We start from the raw sequence: 23,521 nt of genomic DNA, 5'->3' as shown, positions 1-23,521 counted from the left end.
TAGGCTCCCTGGTTTCCAACATCCTCAGGTATGTTGTGTACAGTGTCTTTTCTCTCAGATAATTCTCCACATCGCTCATCAGCTTATCTCTCCTCTGAAAAAAATATGCAAGCAACTAAATAAACGAATTAGCAGATGCCCTAACAATTTAAACATCTTCCTAGGGTGCCTCTAAACACAACTTTTAATTTTTATTGATGGCAATCCTTATGAACCTGTTGATGGTGCCTGATTTCGAATACTGTATACAAAAGCCACAGACAGTTGCAGACTTTGTTACCTTAGATTAGAATGACATCGCTGGGTTTAAGATTTGTTTATGGTCTGTGTGTGCATGTGAATACACTGGGGAAGAACGTTTAATCTTTACTGAAAAATATACTGATGAAAACATTCACTCCTGGTCAACGGAAAGAAAGAAAAGATTTCAAAGCAAGATCGTTGCCCTCCTCTAATATTGCATGCTTTTATTCTGGGCAAAAAGTATAAGCGATAATTCACCATAGAAGGCAATGGCCGAGGTCTTGTTTATACACTGTAGCTTTGATGTTGCTTGTGTCGGTTTGTAAGGCTTGTGCTGTTGTTAATATCTGCTCAACCCCACTTAAAATCGCAGCCAGTGTATAAGCAAAGCCACTGCTTACACCGTGGTGGTCCTTGACAGAACAAAAGCAGATCATACCAGACATGCTTAATCTCTGACAAACTAATTGGCTTAGTAAAGATGTTGTCTTCTTGCATTATATCTTGGGTTTTCCACCATGCTCATCCACATTATTATAATGCTTTCGAATCGTTGATTTCAAGAAACTGCTATAAGATTTGTGGCCCATTGGTGGGAAAGGTAAATGGCTTGAAATCAAATTAGAAAGTGTTATCCAATTACATTCCACTAGGCCCGTCTGAGTCAGTGCTAGGATTGCTTTTGTTCAGTGGTTTGGTTTTTTTAAATCAGCGATTTAGATTGCACTTGCCATAAAACTTTGGTGTTGCAAAATAAAGAGATGCTTAAAACAGACTGAGATCAGAGCTAAACACTGTTAAATGATTTCAGTAAATGGGTGAGCTGGGCAGCTAGCAGCAAAATGAAATGTCCAAGCGAACTCCGACTTGTTGTATACAAAAATAAAAGCATGTATGTTTTAGGTGATGATAACTGCCCGAGAAGCAGCATTTTCAAATTATCAAAAGGAGCAGTGCTCAAGCTATTTTCTTGTCACTAGTAAAATTGGAAAACCTTGTTAAAAGCCATTGACAAGCTGAAAATAGTTTCTTCTACCCAAATAATCACGTGGCTAAAGGAAAAATCCAATAGGATTTCCAGGCTAAAGGAACTGAATGTGTTTTGCCTAGAGAAAAGAGAATGTGTGCTTTAGGGCTGATGGTGGAATGAGGGGCATGGGCAGAATATGCGGGCCAATATTTCAGGATTTGAAATAATGAATTTTTTAAAAGGATCCCAGGAAGAAGAGGGAGGAAACACTGGTTAATTTAACCTGATCACAAGGAATGAGACAAGGAATGGTTTAAGGCAGGTAAAGGTAAAGGTATCCCTGACCATTAGGTCCAGTCACAGACGACTCTGGGGTTGCAGCACTCATCACACTTTACTGGCCAAGGGATACAGCTTCCGGGTCATGTGGCCAGCATGACTGAGCCGCTTCTGGTAAACTAGAGCAGCGCACAGAAACACAGTTTACCTTCCCGCTGGAGCGGTACCTATTTATCTACTTGCACTTTGACATGCTTTCAAACTACTAGGTTGGCAGGAGCAGGGGCCGAGCAATGGGAGCTCACCGTGTCGCAGGGATTCGAACCGCCGACCTTCTGATTGGCAAGTCCTAGGCTCTGTGGTTTAACCCACAGCGCCACCTGTGTGGCAGGTAGGCTAGTTTAAATTACAGGTAAGAAGACCTTTGGGGACTTTAAGAGCAGTTTAAATTATCATTTAAAATTTAAAAAGAGCAGTGCAGCAATGGAACACAGTTTAGGAGTGTGATGGGATCTAGTTCCTGATAGGTTTGAGGAAAATACTGAAGGTAGATTCCACTAGTCCTGTGACCTATATAAACAAAAAATTCTGGTACACGTACTCCCATAGATCTCCTGGTTGGGATGAAAGGGACTTCCAAGTAGTTGCACCCAGATTGTGGAATACATTGCCCTCTGAAGTGCAGCCAGCCATCTCTTGAAAGAATAGTCTAGAGGACTGCATTTGACCCTAGGCCTAAGGTTCATCACTCCTTGTGTGTGGGGAAATCTGGCGGAATTTGGAGCATGGCAAGAGATGAGTGGGGCTCAGTTAAAACGATAGTCTCTTGTGAATTAATCTCAAATGCTACACCCAGTTTAGTAAACAATTTGACCTTACACTGGATCCTTGTGCTCTTTTCAACATTTGTAAATTACTTCTGGTTCACCTACCCTTTTCCCAGGAGACATCATCATACGGTATGTCATTTCCTCATTCTTCTTTGAGTTTCTATGCATCTCAGTACTTTGTTCTTGCGCATGGAATTAATTATGTGAATCTTTCCATATCTTCTTTACTTGACACCTACCTCAGGTTACACTTCAGAGCAGGAAGCACTTTTGCTTTCAGCAGGAGACTGGCAGCACTAATCCTATACATGTTGACTCAAAATAAGGTCTCACTAAGCTGAATGGAGTTTACTTGTGACTTCAGTATAGAGCTCCAGGAACACAAGGGATGAAGGACATTTGATCCAATGTCATAAAGAGACAAGAAAGAAGTAGACCGGTGTGACTAACCAGCAATCTCTAGATCAGTGTTTCCCAATCTTGGATCTCCAGCTGTTTTCAGACTACAATTCTCATCATCCTTGACCACTGGTATTGCTAGCTAGAGATGATGGGAATTGTAGTCCAAAAACATCTGGAGACCCAAGTTTGAAAAATACTGATGTTGCTGGTCTAAGACTCCCATTATCTGTGACTACTGGACATGCTGGTGGGAGCTGGATTCCAACACCATCCAGAGGGCCAATGGTTAGCTATTCCTGAAGTAGACCAAGACCACCCCAGAGGGCAACATATTACGGTGAGCAGCAGCCCACTGCAGCTGGTACCATCTGCCAGTTGTTGTGAAGTTATAATACGTTTTGTAGCTTCTTCCTCTGAACTGTAGTGGGTCAGGACTTGGGAAGCATAACTGTCAATCACATATAGTTGTTTCTGGGCTGAACAGCTGGTGAACTATTTCATGTTTGTCAAGGTTGTTCATACTGTCTGCGTAGTTACAGGAATATGTGCTTCACTGAATTGAGGTAACAGTGTTTCAAATTTAGTCAGTTTCTCTCAATATTTTATATCAAATTTCTACTCATGTCAACAAGCGGAGTACTGATGGCTTGATTTTGAACAGGAACTATTTTATACATTCTGCTACATAGTTACAGCATTGAATAGCAGTTGTTTTGTAAAACTGTATTTATTTTTTGTACTTGTCAAACATACTAGAGATGTTAATGATTTTCTCATTATTCAGTTAATCTCACATTATATTCTGGTCAAATTACTTATTTTGATGGCTGGTGCCATGCTATTTTTATTGTATTTATTTGTATATTTTAAACTGATTTTATATATGTATATAGTTTTAATTTCATCAATATTTAATTGTTTTTAATGATTGTTTTTTCTGTGTTTTTACTAATTCTAGGTTTTATCTGGAAGATGCCTTGAGTCCCAACAGGGAAAAAGGCAGGGTATAGATAAGAATATAACAATAATAAATATTATTATGATTATTTAATGTAATAAGGTGATATAAAATAAGCAGAGTTCCAGATGCTTTCTACAAGTGCAAAGATGGTTTAAAAAGAACAGGAAAACTCTAATAACTATTTCCAGAGGGCTAGCTGTGTAAGTTTCTTGCACCAACAACAATCAGAGACTCTTGTGGCACCTTAAAAGACTAGTCTTGATAATTCCTAAATAAATAAATAAATAAATAAATAAATAAATAAATAAATAAATAAATAAATAAATAAATGCAGTAGGTTTCATAATCCCACTGATTACAGTATGACTGATTTTCACTTATGAATAGCTTCCTGGGAAATATCCTGAAGTGCTTAACAATAAAAAAACATATATAAATTCAATCTCAAGTCGATTGCAGTTAAAAACCAGGATAAAAACCTGTACTTATTTAAAAGGCTTGTGGGAAGGTCTTCATCAGGCACTGAAAAGATAATACTGACTGCACCTGTCTGATATGTAACAAGACAGAGTCCCTAAGAGCACACTAAAAGTCCAATTCCAACAGACCTGTTGATGCCCCTTTCCTAGAAACTTTTGAGCCACAAACATTTGCTCTGCAAAGCACAAACAGAGGTACTACTCTTCGGTCTGCTTCACAAGTAGCCAAATTCTTACACAAAAGGCATGTGTGCCACACACTGGGAAGCCAGGTCTGTGTGACATATGACAAGTGTGAAAGGGCATCAAACGTGACGATGTGCATTCAAATCCCTGCAGGGACGGTAGAAATTCATCTAGGAATTTCATCACATCTGAGGAGCCACATAACTTCTGGGGCAGGAACCTACTGGGAACTATTAAGGCCTCGGTCCTTGGGAAAAGAAAGGAGATTCTCCCCAGGTTCTACTGTATGGACTGGCCCAGAAAAGAGGACGAAAGTTGTATAATTCAGGTCAAATTCTTGCACAAGGTTCAGCTACTCTTCACATCTCTGACCAGCTTCTATTCAAGCTAGTCACTGTAAGACTCTAAGACCTGATGCCTCAGTTTGCTTTTACCCTCTTCTCTCCCCATCCCCCTTTTGTATCGTGTCTTGTAGAGCAGAGACATCACCTTGCCAACAAAGGCCCGTATAGTCAAAGCTATGGTTTTCCCAGTAGTGATGTATGGAAGTGAGAGCTGGACCATAAAGAAGGCTGATCGCCAAAGAATTGATGCTTTTGAATTATGGAGCTGGAGGAGACTCTTGAGAGTCCCATGGACTGCAAGAAGATCAAACCTATCTATTCTGAAGGAAATCAGCCCTGAGTGCTCACTGGAAGGACAGATCCTGAAGCTGAGGCTCCAATACTTTGGCCACCTCATGAGAAGAGAAGACTCCCTGGAAAAGACCCTGATGTTGGGAAAGATGGAGGGCACAAGGAGAAGGGGACGACAGAGGACGAGACGGTTGGACAGTGTTCTCGAAGCTACCAGCATGAGTTTGACCAAACTGCGGGAGGCAGTGGAAGACAGGAGTGCCTGGCATGCTCTGGTCCAGGGGGTCACGAAGAGTCAGACATGACTAAATGACTAAACAACAACAACAGAGTGCAAGCCTACCAACTGTTTTCTTTGTTATTAGTAAGATTGTAAGAATAGCACTACTGCATCTGGCCAGTAGTTCACCTAGTCCAGCATCCTGTTCTTACAGCAGCCAACCAGATGCCTATGCAAGCAGGATCTTAGTGCAACAGCCTTCTTCTCTGTTGTGGTTTCTAGCACCTGATGTTCAGAAGTATGCTGCCTCCAACAGTGGTGGTAGAACATGACCACCATGTCTAGTAGTCATCAATATGAATATCCTTCATAAATTTGTCTATCCCTCTTTTAAAGCCTTCCAGGTTTGTGGTCATCACTGCCACCATTTTGTTATCCTGTGTAAGTCTCTTTTGGGAGCCCATTCAGCTGAAGAGCAATGAAAAACGCTTTAAATAAATCCTGCTCTATTCAATGGGAATAAAGTATTATTTTAAAACATTAATAAATCACCTTACCTATTCTACAAAAGTTGGAGATGTCAGAGATTGAACCTAGGACCTTCTCCATGCAAAGCATGCCACTGAACTACAACCTCTCAGTTCTACATGTTTGGAAGGAAGTAAACAAAAATATTTCCAATGGCGTAGGTAAATCCTACTTAAATGCAGAAAATGTGCTGAGCTAGTTACATTAAGACACTCTGCTATTTCTGGGTTCTTTAAATAGTGAAACTGTTATTGCCAAATTTCCAAATCCTACACAAACCATCCCATTACACCCTACTGAAAAATAAAATCAATTAAGTGTTGCCATGGCACCCTTCAACCTGACAGCTCATACTGGGCTACTACAAATTACCATATATGCATAGTGGAAATATTAATAGCATTTATTGGCAGATCATGTATTCCACAGCAAGAGAAGATGAAGCTGCAATTCAGCACCTGGCTGAGGCCTGCAGGGAATTTCCTACATGCAGGTGCTATCTGTATGTTTGACATGGCTTTTAATCAGATACAAAGGTTCTGATGTAAACATAATTATACCACTCAAACTCAAATAAATCACAAATCTAGACACAAACCTAAACACACTTTTTAGAGGGTACACGATCTCACTGAACTCAACAGGACTTCTTTCAAAGTATGTTTAGATCTTCTGCATGAACAGATTTAAGTTTTGTATTTTGCACCTTGTCACCTGTATTAGATCCTTCAGTAGTTAATTTATGCCCTGAAATGTGAAAATTAAATATGCTCCTGTTCTTTCTTTATAAATATGGATTTCACGTAATCATTTTGTTTTTTTAAAAAACAAACCCTTGAGACTATTTTTTATATATTACTCTTTAAAAGTTTATACAGAACAAGAGATGGAAAATACTATAAATGGTAGTTCAGGGCAACAAACTCGGGATTACAAAAGATTACCTCTGCCCCAATCTTTTTCAGTGGCTAAGATTTACCTTCATACTGGCTCCAAAGTGCTGCACACACGAACTTTCAGCCAGGTTTGTGGGAAAAGATGATTTGTTAATGTCTCCATTTCAAAATTTTGTTATTGGAACTTTCCTACATATTTTCCCACATGGGAAAATGAGAGAACTTTATCCTCTAAGAGGTGTCATGGTCTGTTACTGGCTACCGTTCTTTGCTCCACCTTTTCTCTGTAAGGGGGAACAAGGGTGTGTGTATGTCAATTTAAACATGTTGGTAGATGACCAAGAACTTACCCATCCGGTGTTACATGTATCTGGTGCCTCATATAACCTGGGGCACCAGGTGCTAGCACACCAGTTCAACAGACCAGGCGGTGCTGCACTCAAATGCTATCACTTTATGCACAGGGGCAAAGGACATAACAATGGCAGGGGAGTACAATGCCTCATAGGCACACTGCTTTTGGTTTTTATAGTATCATGTGGAAACGGGCCATAAACTATTTCGGGGGTGGGGTGGGGCTATGGTAGTTGAAAAATGTTGATTCTAACCCCACTTTGTCCTTACCCCTTCTCCCATGTAGCCACTGCTCACCACTCGCTTTTCTGTGTCACAAGTTATCCTAGGACTTATATCTTAGACCAGGGTTTCCCAAACTTGGGTCTTCAGCTGTTTTCGGACAGCAATTCCCATCATCCCTGACCACTGGTTCTGCTTTTGTACCATGTTTGTGCTAATACTTTAAATTGTGAACTGCCCTGAGATCTATGGATGAAGGGCGGTCTACAAATTTTAATAATAATAATAATGGGAGTTGTAGTCCAAAAACAGCTGGAGACGCTAATTTGAGAAACCCTGTCTTTAAACCATTAAGAGAAGTGTCTTATCCCTTTCCTAGAAACTTCTGAGGCGTTCCTCAATGAAGAAATGGGTACTACTCTTAGGCCTGCTTCCCAAGTGGTCAAATCCTTACCCAAAAGACACCACACACGGGGAAGCCCTGTCTACGTGCCACACAGAACACGCGTGACAAGGCGCATTCAAATCCCTAGTTTCGTATAGGAATTTCATCATCTGGGGTGGGTGGGTGGGGGGCTGATCGTAGCTTTTGGAATAGGAATAAACCGGGGACTATCCTGGCCTCAGTGGTGGGGAGGAGAAAAGAGCCTCTTCCTCCCCTCCAGGCTCAGATGAAGGGGCTCTGGCGACCCCCCGCGCCACAACTCGCTCTCCCAAGGACGTGTGTAAAAGGTTCCCTCCCTCCCAGCGTGTAAATAACGGCTCCCCCGCCCGCCCGCCCCGCTTCCCCCGGATGTCTCGGGAGCTCTTCTTCTCCCACAAGGCCGCTCTCTCCGCAGCCGGGCCTGGCGTCGCCGCCATCCTCCTCCTCCTCCTCAGGCCCGCAAGCGCCTCCCGCCGACCGGGCTCCGCGAGACTCCTCCGCGCCCGCCCGAAGAAGCCAGGCCGCGTTTCTCCCCCCTCAGAGGCTCTGGCGGAGGACAGGCGCCTGCAGGCCGGCACCGAGCGCTGGTCCCGCGGTTACTGCCGGGCGGCGGCGACGGCGACGGCGAGGTCACGACGGCAGCGGCGGGGTCAGAGGGTAAAGGTCGCTCCCCCAGCATCCTCCGTGCAGGGTGCTCAGCCATCTTGGATCCTCGGGACAAGAAAATTCATGCGGTGAGTTCGGCCCGATTCTCCTTCCCCCCGCCGCCTCTCCCCCCCGCCGCGGCCCAGCTCGGCAGCTCCCGGGGGAGCTGGCGGGCGTCGGGGGAGGCCTTCCCGACGGCTCCGGCCCTCTTCGGGCTGGCCGAGGCCCGCTTCATCCCGCTCGGTTTCCGTTTGCTTTTGTCTCTCTCTCTCTCTCTCTCTCTCTCTCTCTCTCTCTCTCTGAGGGAGAGGAGCAGGGAGGGGGGTGAGAAGAGATGCGTGAGGGGAAGAGGAGGAGGAGGGCGAGCGAGGCGACGCGCAGGCTCTGAGCAGGCAGCCCCGAGGCCCGGCCCGGAGCAAGGAGGGGGTGGGTGGGAAGCCCCGCCGCGGGAGGCGGCACCGCGGAGGCCCGTCAGGGCCGCGTCCTGCTTCTGCCCGGCCGCTCCTCCCCTGGGCCCGCTGCTTCCGTTCCCGCCGCCGCCGCCGGCCGACTCGGGTCCTGCCTGCGCCTCCCGCCCAGCCGCCGCTCGGCCTAGTCGCGGCCGCCTCCGCTCTTCTCCCTCTTTCCCGCCCTGCTGCTGCCCTTTAGGCCACCCGAGTGCAAGCGCCGCGTCCCCCCCGATGCCTGAGGCTCCGGGTAAGGAAGCGACAAAGCAGAGCTCTCTGCCCCTTCCCGCCGCCTCGCGTCTTTCTCGCCTCCCAAGCGGCCTCGGCGGCCTGTTTATTAGGATGGAAGGCCCGGGATGGAGAAGGGGGGGTCCCTTTGCATTTGCCTGGGGGGGATATGGGGGGTGTTTCGCCGCAGCCGTACGACCCAGCGGTTGCGAAGAGCCTCCTTCCGGCCCCCGACGAGGTTTGCAGAACAAACTTGCGAGTGAGCGGTTGCGCTCTCTCTTCCAGGACGAGGTTTTTCTTGCGTGGAAGGGCTTGTTTTTGTTTTGCTCGCTCGGAAGCGTGCACTGCAGTTCCCCCGCGGTAAACTGATAACGTGTTTGTTTGTGTGTGTGTGTGTAAATAGTAACATTGCATTGGGGGGGTGTGTGTGGAAAAGCAGCTCCCTGGAGGAAGTGGCAAGGCTGTCCTTTGTTCGCGTTGAAGCTGTGTGTAATAATGTGGCCGATCCTGTCAACGTTTAGTGAGCAGGAGTGAGGTTTTTGATGAGACTGAGATGGTTTGGGCCATTAAGGAGTTTTGATACCTGGCTGCTTTTTTTTTCTTTTAAGTTCGCAGTTGAGGCCTTGTATGTAGCACATCTTTCAGCCCTGGCAAACTGCAACTTGCAAAACTGATCATGTTAGAGCACAGTGGGTGCATTGAAGCTTCTGCCTAGCCCCTGCTTTTTAAGCAAATATCATGGTGATTCTTACAATTGCATGGTGGTTCTTGAAGTAATATATGTTTTGTGGCATTCCAGAGTACCATACTGTAGACCTTAACATGCTCTTGTAAAGTTTATAGAGGAGTTGTAAGCATCCCAGGCAGCTGGTTGTTTTGGTCCTGTGTGGCCTGCTGGCATCTAGATTTTAGGCATAGGCTGTAAGATTCAGAAACAGTTTTGTGAGTCTGCTGAGCTTTCTACTTGGAATTTGTGTATTGTTTCAATCCCTAATTTACAGTTTGTTTTTCAAAAAAACTTATGGTGGGAGTAATACTGAGCATTAATTACTTGTGAAATATTTGGGGAGGGGAGTGGAAAGTCAGTCTTCTTTTGCTGCTGGTAATTAATTTAACCTGTACACACACACACACACACACACACAGTAATCAACATTAAAAGACTACATAGAAGCTGTTTTGATATGATACACAAAATAATACATCTGATCGTAAAGCACAAATCATTTCTAAAAACAATGTTCAATTCGTTTACTATTTGGTGAAAGACAACAACAAACATTGGTGTTCCTGAAATAGAAACTTTCAGCTTTGATCTTAAAGATGTCATGAATGTGTGCAGGGAAATCTTTTACATACCATTGTTTAAGAAAAATCATTTTTAAGGGAAAGTTAATAAAGAGCAAATGTTACTGATAAGGCTGGATAATGAAAATTGTATAACTAATGCCCAGCAATAGATTTCTAATACAGTTTGACGTAAAATGTCAAGCAGGTTATACCTTTTTTTAAAAAAATCAGAAATGGGTATTCAGCTCTTAATGAGAAATGCATAGATTCTACCAAAGTCCATGTAGTGTAAGTTCTAAAAGCTACTCTGATAGTTGTTTGTGAGGGTGAACTTCTACTTCAGTGACTTCAGAAAATGGTTACAGATCATGACTTTCTTCTTCCTGTTGATAAAATATTAGTGGTGTGGCTTTTTCAGAAAGAAATTGAATAGAATATTTTTTCTGGAATTTTTATGTGTGCAAATGGGGATAATTTCATCAGTAATTTTTCTGATGTCATAAAGTTTGATCTAATTACAGACTGTTTATTTTACTTGTATTTAGTGAGAAAAGCTAAAAAGTTGCCTAATATTTTTTGCAACTGGGATCCATATATTGTTGCTGATGGACTTCTTAAATGGGAAATTTTCCACAGAAAAACAAAGCACTGGACATTTTTTCATCCATCACCATTAGTTATGCCTTAGAGTAAAGGTTTTCAACCTTTTTGAGTCCACAGCTCCTTTGACCCAGCTACATTCTTTCTGTGGGTCTTAGGAGCCCAGTTATGTCACCCTTTGCCTGCAGAGTCAGCAGCCCCAAACCCCTTTTCAAACATGCTCCCTTGTGGAGTGTTCCCTCTGCCTCTTATCCCCTCTCCTTGGGAGTCCTGGGCAGCTGCAGCTGCCGCCCCCATTCTCTGAGCTGCCCCTCCGCCCCAAAGAGAGGTGCCTTCTCACACTGCCCTGCAGGACTTGGGAAGCACCCCCTGGCCAGCCCCAGAGGCACCATTCACCTGAGGAGCTTGTAGCCAGGGGTGCTGTAACAAACAGTTATGTAAGTCTTTTGGAGGCAGAGGCGCAAGAGGGCATCAGAGGAGGGAAGAAAGGAAAGAGGGACAGAGGCCAGTGTTGCCTACAGCACCCCTGACTATCATTCAAGGCACCTCAGGGGAGCCATGGCACACTAGTTGAAAACCACTGCCTTCGAGGTTTCTTCTCATTTTAAGCAAGACATGATGTCTAGATTTATGTACTAAAGTAACTGCAGAAAATGGTTAGTAATTATCAGGAGTAGTTCTTAAGCTCAAAAAGTTGTACTTCAATGATGCTCCCTGAAAAGTTGTCAGATGCTCATGTAACTGAAGCAGAGGTCTTCTGATGTCTCTGGCGGATATTTTTATACCGTAAAGTTAGGCTTTCCATGGTGATGAAGGAATGGGTGTATGGCTTGTGTATGGATTCACTGCACAAAATTTTGAACTGTTTAAAGACTGTAACCTTGAGTACAAACAACTTACCTGTTAAACTCGAGTAACTAAAAGTTGCATGGAGTAGGTGACATTTTCTGGAATTACTAATATATAACATAATGATTGATATTGTCCATCGTTATTCGTAGAGTTGGATTCAGAGCTGGCCTTTCTATAAATGGAAGGGACTGCAATCCATTGGAGGCTCCTGCTGATGGAACTGGGGAGCAGGCGGGTGGGAGGAGGCTGATTCTCAGTGCAGACTCCCACACCACTTCACCCACTGTTCAGAAGGGTCTCTCAGGCTTCTGGAACAGACTTTCCAGGAGAAGGATAGAATTCACAGAAAGCAAGAGGGCATCCTGTGAGCCCTGTTCCACTCAAAGGAACTCTGGATCCAATTATAAATTACTTGGAAATCATAAGTTGTGGCAGTTACTTCATTTGCAGAGCAGTCCTGTGCATGTTTACTCAAAACTAGTTCCACTGTTTCAGTGGTGCTTACTTCCATGTAAGTGTGCCACTTAAAGTGGCACATTACCATGTTCTACAATTTGCCATGGAGATACTTTCCTCTTTGCTTATTAAAACTGCAATTCTGTGTACATGTACCTGGAAGTAAACCCACTTTAATTCAGTTACACTTATTTCTGAGTAAACATGCAGAGAAGTGCATTCCATGTTCACTAGAGTATCTGAAATACAAAAATTAATGATATAAAATCAAGTTTCTTTCAAGGATTCAAAATAGATATTCACAAAGTTACCACACTGTGACCATCACTGTTTCTTTATTTCTTAAGTCCTTCGTAAAATTGTTTGCAGTAGTTTCAGAGTAATGCAAGTGTGAGTTTCTTTCTCTCTTTTAAAAGGCTATTTAAGGCAACTTATGATGAAATTAATATATTAGATAATTTGGTCTAATTATGTAATATTTACAGGCAATAAAATTCCATGTACTGATTGGCTGCAGTTTCCCAGAACAGTAGATGCTTTCACAATAATCAAATATTATTTATGTACTACTTAAGTAACGTGTTGTTTACATGTTACTTTCACATGGAGTTGCTTTCTGTGTAGACAGTATATAATACTTGAGGCAGTCTTTGTCCTCTGAAACTCTCCTGCACTTCTTGGTTTGTTAAGGTATCTCAGCACACGTTGTGACACACTAGACGTGAAATTTCATGAGGGTGAAGGCGATAACAGTTGTTTGTATAATGAGATGTCTTCATAGAATGAAGAAATAGTATTAGAATGTCAAAGAGGGTAGTGAATAGTCAAGTCAATATATTATGGAGATTCTACCCATTTCTATATGTATGTTCACCTGAGCATTTTTAATTTATCACTTTAGCTAGTTGCTTGCTTCTGTTTTTAGCAATTATGTGTGAAATACACTATATATGCCTGCTCAGAAATGAACCCCATTGAGTTCAGTGGTGTTACTCCCAGGTGAGTGGATATAGACTTGCAGCCTCGGGTATCGATCATAGTTGATACTGTTATTGAACAGTTTTAGTGATAAAATTGAAATGCTTAACAAGTAGCCTGTGACATCATTAAACTTCTTGGCACATTTGAACTAGCTTTAAAAGTCAAAATTGTACTTTTACAGGTAATAGAAAGATTTGCAACCTAATTCCATATTTTGCATAGGATTTGGCCTCCCTGCAGGTTCCTTGTGATAAAAAGCTTCTCCTATTTATTTCCGAGTAGTGGACAATGCAAAGCTCTGACGTCCACAAGTAGTAGTCTTGTGTGTTGGGACTCAGATATGCCTGCCATTTAAACTTGCCCTTTTAGCATACACATACCGTTAAAAACTTGTTTACATTTGACTGGTAATACTTTTGTATATTAAGTACTTCAAATTAGGTTATTGAAAAGCTAAACTAGTAAATTTATTCATTTAGATTTAAAAACATTACAGAACATCCCGTTTAACTTTATGTATTCAGGGTTGTATCTAACTAAGCCATACTCTGACTAGATCCACTGAAATAAATGAGCTTAAGGTAGCCATAGTTTTGAATGGGTGTGGTTAAGCCACACTTGTTTGGATACCACCCTTGGTTCTAAAATCAACTTTGGGGCTTCCTGTGATTTTATTTATTACAATAATTTATATCCCATCTTTCTATGGAAATTGTGTGCTGTTTGGTTGTTACAAATAACAGGACAGACTTTCTGATCAGAAAATATCTGACTGTGTTCTGCCAGGTAAGCTACATGCTTCCTTCAAACAGTTGTGGGTTGTGAGGAGTTGATTTAAGGGTTGGACCTCTTCTCTGGATAAAATTGTATATTAGAATTCTGTTTTCATTTTAAAAAATATTCATCCTCAAACTAAATAAATCTGTAGGCCTTGAATGCAACGTGAGTTGGTGAGCCTCTGTCCATAGCTCATACAATTTCCTTGTCTTGGCAGAGGGACTGTAATTAATGATTTTTAAAACAGTTATTTGGGTTATGAAGTATACAAATGCTAGGAGGCTCTTTTGAACTAAAGTATGTAAAAACAGAATCTGTTTATAATGCTGCCAGGTAGCCAAATGAACCTCTGCCTGGCCTACTAGTGTGCTTTTGGTATGCAATATGCAGATACACCTTTTCATAGTATAGAGGTAGATGTTGTCACCTGCTCATGCCTGCACATCCAGTTTCTGTTAGAGGTACAGAAAATGGACAGCCCTGTGTTATCACTGTACATTAAAAGGTAATTTTGAAGATGGCAGGTTTTTATATTTCATGTGACCTTGAAATTGGTTGGCATTGTTAAGTTGCACAAGAATAAAAGGAATGGACTCTCTAGGTACCAGGGAGAGAGTAGTGCAGAGTGTGTAAAGTAAAATTTAACAAGAGACATTAGTTTTTAGTATCTTGGAAAGCTTTAAGTCCAGGGTTCAAAGTTAGGAGGGCACCAGGTGAATTTTGCATCTAAAGATTCTCCCATTTGCGAGAACCTAAAAAAGTCTGGGTGCTATTTTTTGCACCTGGCTGACATTCAAGGATTACTGAAATGCATGTGCTTTAAACCTCAAAGTATATGTTAAGGCTAGACAATATGTCAAAGAGTTTAACAATAAAGAGTAGAGTGTTTGGAAAAAATGAAGTATGGTACCAATATTTTTATGGTAAACACCAAATTAAACATGTATTAACAATTTCTGCTAAAAACTGATATTAACAATATGTCACTTATGTGAATGGTGTATTAGTTCATGCTTATCAAAATAAATAGGGTTGCCGACACCCCCCCCCCCAATGGTGACTAGACATTCTGTTTTGACTCTCACAAGCTAGGTCCCAAAAGCCATTTGACTCCTAGCTTTTCTATCCCACTTTCTAACACTGTTCAAGCCCATTAGGATTTGAAATATATTTGTTCTTATTTGAAATAAATTAATTAGGAATGTGTATTTGGATTTCATTAATGAAATCAATCTGATATGAAAACACTTTCATCTTCCTAGAATAATAGTATAAAGATGATATTGGAACTTAAAATATGAACATTGCCTTCCTAGAGCACATTACCGAACATTCAAAAAGGAGAGATAAAGTAATCATGGGATACTTCAGCTACCCTGAAATCTGTTGGAACTCAATCTCAGCCAAGAATGTAAAGTCCAACAAATTCCTCACTTTCTTCGCTGACAATAATTTCATTTCCCAGAAGCTTGAAGAAGCAATAAGGGGATCATGTGTCTTGAACCTAATGGAGGAACTGGTTGACAAAGTGGAAGTACAGGGAACCTTGAGAGGAAGTGATCATGTCCTCCTGGGTTTCATGATAGAGGTAAGGGAAAGCTGAGTGTAGTTGGACATGCACCCTGGACTTTAAGAAGGCAGATTTCAAAATGCTTAAGTAACTTCTGGGTGAGATCCCATGGTCAGAAACATTCGAAGAGAAGGGAGTCCAAGAGGAATGGGAGTTACTTAAAGGAGAAATATTGAAGGCCCAAATGCAGACAGTTCCAACAAGAAAGGAAAGTGGGAGGCATCTAAAGAAACTAGTGTGGCTACAGATGAGCTGAGATTTAACAACGGCATGTATAAGAAATGGAAGAAAAGGGAAATCACAAAGTAAGACTATACATGAGCAGCCAACAAATGTCGGGAGAAGGTCAAGCAGACCAGAGCTCAGAAATTAGCTCAGGCCTTCAAGAGAGGTTAAAAATAATTTTTAAAGCTTTCCTCAACCATGTTTGAAAAAGCAAAAGAAAGAAAGAAAGAAAGAAAGAATGTATTAGGTCTTCTGCATGGAGAAATACTCTTCGGTGGCAGAGAGAAGGTGGAACTACTCAACATGTACTTTACCTTTGTCTTCCCTTAAAAGGAAAGCAGTGCCCAACCTGGTGATAACATAATAAATGATGCAAGGAGAGAGCTTCAACCCAATATAGGAAAAGAGGTGGTAAGGGAACACCTAACTACTTTAAATGAATTCAAATCTCCAGGACGTGATGAGCTGCATCCAAGGGTACTAAAGCAGCTTGTGGATGTAATCTCAGAGCCTGTCTATAATCGTTGAGAATTCTTGGAGACAGGTGAGGTCCCTGCAGATTGGAGGCAGGCAAATGTTGTCTGCATCTCCATAAAGGGGGAAAAAGTAGACCTATGTAACTACTGACTGGTCAGTTTGACATCTGCACTAGGCAAGGTCCTAGAACAGATAATTAAATGGTCTATGAGCACTTAGGAAAGTTGTGATTACTAAGACGCAAGCATGGGTTTCTCAGAAACAAGTCATGACAGAGTCCTCCATGATATTCCTGCAGAGAAGCTGGTAAAATGGGGGCTGGACAAAGTTACTGTTAGGTGGATTGGTAGCTGGTTGACTGACCAAACCCAAAGAGTGCTCACTAATGGTTTCGTGTCATCCTGGATAAAAGTGAAAAGTGGGGTACTGCAGGGTTTTGTCCTGGGCCCATTGTTCAACATCTTTATAAATTACTTGGATGAAGGAATTGAGGGGATGCTCAGCAAATTTGCAGAAGACACCATTCTGGGAGGGTGTAGAATACAGTGGTGCCTCACAAGACGAAATTAATTCGTTCCGTGAGTTTTTTCGTCTTGCGGTTTTTTCGTCTTGCGAAACATGGTGTCGGAAAAGTTTTGGAAAAGCTTCAAAAATCACCAAAAACCTCGAAAAAGGCTACCACACCGTGTTCTATGAGTTGCTCCTCGAAGTCAAGTCGCAACTGTATTAACGGTGTTAAGAAAAAGGAAACAAACTTGCAAGACGTTTTCGTCTTGCGAAGCAAGCCCATAGTGAAATTCGTCTTGCGAAGCAGCTAAAAAACCGCAAAATCCTTTCGTCTAGCGAGTTTTTCGTCTTGCGAGGCATTCGTCTTGCGGGGCACCACTGTACATAATCAAGGATTCAAGATGACCTTAATAGATTGGAGAACTGGACCAAAACTAACAAAATGAATTTCAGTAGGGATAAATGCATGATTCTACACTTAGGCAGGAAGAACCAGCTGTACAAATATAAGATGGGGGAAACTTGGCTGGCCAGTAGTACGTGTGAAAAGGATTGAGGAATTTTAGATAGGCCACAAGCTAAACAAGAGCTAAACGTGAGTGTGATGCAGCAGCAAAAACAGCTAATGCTAGTCTAGGCTGTACCAACAGAAGTCTAGTGTCCTGCCTGTTCAAGGGAAGTAATGGTCTCGCTGTATTCTGCCTTGGCCAGCCCACATCTGTAGTACTGTGTCCAGTTTTGGCCACCAGAATTTAAGAAGGATGTTGACAAGAAGCTACAAGAGAGGAGATTCAGACTAAGCATCAAAAAGAACCTTCTGACAGTAAGAGCTGCTTGACGGTGGATTGGGAGCCCCTTGGAAGGTGGAAGTTTTAAAGCAGAGTTTGGATGGCCATCTGTGATGGATGCTTTAGATGAGATTCCTACATTGCAGAGCGCTGGACTAGACTAGATTCATAAATATGTGAAAAGAGTTGAGAAGCTGCTTTCATTTCATTCAGACCTTCCATTTTCTGAAGACCTTGAGGCTTGCCATAAAAATTCAGAATAGGAAGCAATTGGTCTTTCAGACACAAATACTGTTTAGATAAATAGAAGAAGTTATATTGTTGTTTTAAGAAAAAATACATTTACTGGGATTGGAATAGAATTAATCATCATTTACTCAGTTACGTTGATGCTTGCTATGTGAAGTAACACTGGATAGAATTATAAAGTGTATTTGATATTCAAATTTATTGCAACTTCTTAATTACATTGTGGTGGTGTTTATATCTTTGAGCCTTTTCTCCAGAAATTATTTTTTTATGTTTATGTGTGAAAATGCTTCTAAGCTCAGATAACATAACTTACTTTTTGTTTGTTACAATGTTGATCTTTTCTATTATCTTTTCTTTTTTAGTTTCCTAATTGTCAAATATATATATGTACCAGGGGTTGTAACAACTTACATCTTCTTCTTTGGGTAGTTGTTGTTTCAATAAAACAAAGGCGAGTTATATTTTCACAAATTTACCATACTTAACCACTTTTATCAGCTGTTATACGTAATAGGTGATACCAAACTAGAATGCTCAGGAGTTCCACTGAAATCAGTAGGATTGATTTTTGGTGAGTCAGTTCTGAGTATGACTAACAGTGGATATCACCCAATATATTTCATGTTCTTGAAGTACCAGAAGAAACTTAGCTACAACTCTAGTTGGAACAGGCACACTTTAAAGGTGAAGCTGGCCACATTCCCACTGAATTTTTTGGGCGGATTGTGTCAAAGAAGGAAATACCATCTAGTACATATACCTTTGGGAGATGCTAAACTTTTGAGTTTAAATTTTATGAGCAGAGTGTTTACCTGGAAATAAGTTATTAGAGCAGTTTGTACAACAGTTGTTCGTATGCTGTATTGAAAATAGTGCAAAATATAAAAACCACTGTTTTGCTCATTACTCCTTACCCCAATAACTTAAAGTGGTTTGGTCTTTGCAATCTACCACATTTCTTAGCTTCTCTCCCCATGTGGTGTGAGAGGGTGCTTTTATAGAATAAAAACTAAAATTTACCTGCTTTTGTACAGTTGTACCATTTTTCAGCCAAGAAAATACATGTGCAGAATAAAGAGGAAAGGAAACAAGCATTGAGAAGTAGTGTATAGATGTACTGGGTTATTTCATTCTTTGTGTCCCTGATCTTTACAATGGACTAAGGGCTGTACTGCTAGGTTATTTGTTCTGCCTGTATAAAATAGTAGCTTACAGGGTTTTTTACCATGAAAACTAGTCTGGAAGAGTTTATCAGTGGGCCAGTGGAGTGTACAAATGGTGGACTGTACACATTTTCTTTTTGTTTTGTTTCAGACGGCTCAAATCATATGCAGCAAAAATTACTCCTTTGATCAGACAGTTTAGACATGTAGTATTCAGCTGGTGGCTTGGGACTCATTGCTGGACATAGTCTGATCAAAGGTAGGTTACAACAGCAGCACTACTATAAATGATAAAGAAATTAAGAAATGGATCCTCAGATGGATGTCTGGGTAAAGGTGGAGCCTGGGTTTGAAAAAAGTTGAAGACTTCGGCCATAAGGATTCAGATGATCTGAGTTGTTTTGGTGGCAAGCTGATTGTAGAGCCTTACATGACTGTCTACAGTTATGTTCTTTCCAGAGTGCACCATGGGTTGGATGAAAGTTGTAGCATCCCTTTCTGTATCAGAATTCAAGGTTTTGTTATTTCCAAGAGTTGAAAATAGGTCGAGCATATCAATCCTAAGAACTTTCCTGAAGAGAACTAGTTTTGAGGCTCTGTAAAGTAGCGTGTGTTTGCAGTACTTGTTAGAACACGTTTGAGAGAGGCTGGAATTCAAATTTTGTGCATGATCTTCCTTATGCTGATGAACCTGTTGAATATCTGCTTGAACCAATCTGCTTTTTGACGGTTCAAGTGAGGTCATAGACCATCATTATGAGTGTGTCTGTATCATTTGACTTGATATTGACTGCACCACCAGCAAGAAATGTATGAAACACCACCTGAGCATCTCCCCTCTCATGATTACAGCTCAAGATCACTTTTATATCTTCCCCTACAGTTACGTTGAAAGCTTTTGGTAGTTGATTGTATATAAGGTAAATGAGGCTGAACTACACGTACACTTATGATCAGCCCAGATTGATCAAGTGAGTCTGCCTTGGAATCCATTCCTCTTCTATTCCTAGTCTTGATAACATTTACAGCTGCTTCCTTTTAAGTCCAGTGCCATTAAGGGACAGCTTATGGAGTTGCATAGAACAATCATAGTGTCAGCCTTCTGCTGCAAGGTTTGCTACACCTTCCGATTCTACTCCAGGTTGAACACACCATTCTAGTTCCATGAGTCCACATTGCTCACGAAGAAGCATTTAACCACATCATAATAATGTGGAAATCATCCACATCAGTAACTTGAATATGGCTTATTTTTCTAGCAATTTGGCTCCTAGCTTTTATATCTCACTTTCTAACACTGGTTCCAAACTGTGAGTGTTGCCACAGGGAAGCCCTACATAGAGTGCATTGCAGTAATCTAATGATGTAGTACCAATGCAGGAGTAAGGTCACATTCCCCTTGTTCCACTCTCTGGAAGGGTAATCTGTCAGGGCGACCAAGACAGACTCAATCCCATGGCTTGGCCTGAACCCAGATTGGAACTGAATTTGTGTCATCCAAGAATGCCTGCAGCTGTCCCACTACAATCCTGTCTGCCACCTCCCCCAAGAAGGGATATTTAGTACAGTGGTACCTCTAGTTACGAACTTAATTCATTCCAGAGGTACGTTCTTAACCTGAAACTGTTCTTAACTAGAGGCATGCTTTCGCTAATGGAGCCTCTTACTGCTGCTGCGCCGCCGGCACACGATTTCCGTTCTCATCCTGGGGCAAAGTTCTCAACTCGAGGTAACTCTTCCAGGTTAGTGGTGTTTGTAACCTGAGGCGCTTGTAACTTGAGGTGCCACTGTAATTATTCCACTCCAAGGGGTCCAGAGCTGGGGTTTTTAAGGAGAGGCTGCACCATGGGAAGTGTTAACCGTGCTTTGGAGCTAAGCAGTCAAGCCTTAGATTTAATAAGCCAGTTGGGGACAGGGTTAGGAGGGCATATGGTTGGATGTATTACCGCCAGCACTTTGTCCACATCAGTTGCCTGTACAAGCTGAAACCAATCCCACAGCACACCACCAACTCTGGTTTTGGATACTTCATCTGGAACTACAATAATTGAAGAGTCAAGGTCACTCGGAAGTCAAGCAACCCTATCCTCAAATTGTGTAGCCAGTTGGTCACAGCAGGTCCTTGAATGCACCAAAGTTCCCACCCCTAGAGTGGGAGCCAGTAACCTCCAGACTGTGAAATAATTTTGCCAGCTTGCTATTAGAAGAAGCAATCCAAGCTGTGATATGAGCCTTCTTTGCAGCCTGTACTGCACCATGGTAGACAAGATTATGCCCACTGACAAGCGTTCAATCTGCTTCAGAGTCAGACTTGCAGCATTTGCGCTTTAGTCTTCATCTAGTTTGCTTCATGGTACGAAGCTCTTCAGAATACAAAAGAGCCACTGGGGCTCCACAACGGCAGTGAGGACACTTAGTAGTGATCATGTCAATCACTCATTTCAGCTCACTATTTCATAGTGAAACTGGGGCATTGACAAGATGATCAGCTTTCTCTTCTGAAAGATCCCCAGTTCAGATTCAGGAACCCCTCACATTCCATCAATCCCCGAGGATAGACCATTCAAAAAGGCCCATGACCTTTCGGGGGAATAGCAGTAATTAGTCTAATCTTCACCAGGTAATGATCCAACTAGAACAAGGAACTGCATTGCGCCCTGTCACAACTTTGTTTCACTGTTCATCACTTGGAGTAAAGACTACATTGAGGGTGTGCACTGCTCATTTTGTTGGACCGATGACTGAGACAGCCCCATGGTTGTCATGAAGACTATAAAGTGCTGAGCAGGCCTAACATCAGTTTCTGCATGGATACTGAAGTCCTCCAACACCATGTGAGATACAATTTTGGCCAGCTTAGTCAGGGGTGCATTTGGGCAACAGGGGGCTTGATAGACCACCAGTACTCCCAGTCTGCCCAACACCAGGCTGAGACCCTCTGAGAGAGTACCAACATGAAACTTACTCAGGTTTGTAATTATTCTAATGAAGGAGCGCTCACCCGGTTATTGAACCTCTGTAAAGCATTTCTATTTTATAGTTTAGCAATAGTAGAGCACCAAAGCTACCATCGAAGCAGACAATGCCAAACTCACAAGAATGCTGCTGCTTTTTAGAATGTGTCAATAAAGTAAATTTAGTTTTCCTCCTTGCCCTTTCTTCATCCATTAAAAATTTATTCCTGAGCCACATTCTAGTCTCCAAAGTTGAGGATGCTTAGAGTGGAGTGGAATAGATGGTCTTGTGTCACAACTGTATGTTAAAATCACTCCTGTTGTTATTGTTTTTCAAAACAATGTTGTAAGAAGTCTGCTCCCAACCACACTGCAGAAAAAGAGAGGATGCTCTTAAAGAGTTCATGCAACCGACTTCCTGGTCTTTTGTGCCAGATCATTGCTTTTCGGCATGGAAGCTGATTTTCTTCCCTTGCTTCTGTTCAACATCTTTCCACTCTTTGATATATCTATTGCAGCTGTTTGCACTGCTAAAAAGAGGCAGACTGCTTTAAGGTTAAATTTTAAAAGTTGAAATAGATAAGGAGTTTCCATCTTTAGAACAAAGTTTTAAGAAACCTTTGGCTCTTCGGGTATTCTCTCTATATTGCAATTGTCTTAAAAGATAGCTAGAACAGTGTTTTCCAACCGGTGTTCCGCGGCACACTAGTGTGCCGCGGAACGTTGCCTTGTGTTCCGTGGGAGGGAGGCGGGCGAGTCGGGCGGCGAGAGGCGGGGCGGCGGCGGCGAGCACACGCGGGGCGGCGAGCGAGCTCCCTCCCACATCCCATCGCCGCTCGCTTCGGCCGGCCTACTGGAGGAAGGCGCGAAAACCTCGCGCATGCGCAGGCCTTCCGCCTGCGACAGCCCAGTAGGCCGGCCGAAGCGAGCGGCGACGGGATGCGGGAGGGAGCTCGCTCGCTGCCCCGCGTGTGCTCGCCGCCCGACTCGCCCGCCTCCCTCCCACGGCACACCAGCCTACCTCCGTGGGAGGGAGGCGGGCGAGTCGGGCGGCGAGAGGCGGGGCGGCGGAGGCCGCCCAGCGCGGGGCTCTCGCCGTCTGCCTGCCTGGCTGCCTGCGAGCTCGGCGGGCAGCGCTTCCGTCCACAGCGCCCGCCTCGCGGCTCTCATTCCCTGCCCCTGCCAAAGCTCACCCAGCCGCGCTCTCCTTCCTGCCTCGCTTTGCTGCTTCCTCCCCCCCCACCCCCAAAGCTTGGAGGTTCCCCGGCAGGAAGGAGGGAACTTAATCCTCTCCAAGGGCTGCGGAAAACAGACATGCAAATGGGGGCTTGCCAGCTCTTCAAGCACCGCCGGCTTTCTTTGGGAATTACCGCACGCCGAGCCCGGTAACGCTGACAGGCCGAGCCGCGGGGCTTGGCAGCGCAGCCGGCAGAGTGTGGGAAAGGGCGGCCGCCACGCGCTGGGCAAGGCGAGACTCGACGGGGAGGACACCGGCAGCAGCGCCCCCCCCCCGAAACCCGCTCCGGGCAGGTAATTCACAGAGAGTGGACAGAAGGAAGCCTTAAAGGGCTTCAGCCTCCCAGAGTGGCGGGGAATAATAATAATAATAATAATAATAATAATAATAATAATAATAATAATAATAATAATAAAAAATTGACAGGTGGTGTTTTTCTAGGTG

General features: G+C 42.9%; 1 protein-coding gene and 1 long non-coding RNA gene across 6 annotated transcripts in view; one reads left to right on the top strand and one right to left on the bottom strand.

The window, feature by feature from the left end:
• Window positions 1-447: 447 nt before the first annotated feature.
• Window positions 448-6,124, bottom strand: LOC308596769. The gene is made up of 2 exons (XR_014012700.1): window positions 2,966-6,124; window positions 448-2,934 (listed from the first exon to the last, which is right to left on the bottom strand). It is a non-coding gene; the product is annotated as an uncharacterized lncRNA (long non-coding RNA).
• A 1,886-nt stretch (window positions 6,125-8,010) lies between these two features.
• Window positions 8,011-23,521, top strand: part of CNOT2 (CCR4-NOT transcription complex subunit 2) — a 58,184-nt gene continuing 42,673 nt past the window's right edge. For 2 of the 5 annotated variants that reach the window (XM_081211961.1, XM_081211959.1), the window contains exon 1: window positions 8,835-8,970. The gene's annotated coding sequence lies outside the window, so the exon portion shown is untranslated. Of the gene's footprint in view, window positions 8,364-8,834; window positions 8,971-23,521 lie in introns of those variants that run through there. The other 3 variants (XM_081211964.1, XM_081211963.1, XM_081211958.1) reach the window with 3 other exon arrangements.

This window comes from Podarcis bocagei (genome assembly GCF_964188305.1).
Source record: "Podarcis bocagei genome assembly, chromosome: 10".
Taxonomy (NCBI): domain Eukaryota; kingdom Metazoa; phylum Chordata; class Lepidosauria; order Squamata; family Lacertidae; genus Podarcis; species Podarcis bocagei.
This window is presented reverse-complemented; position numbering and strand designations above follow the sequence as displayed.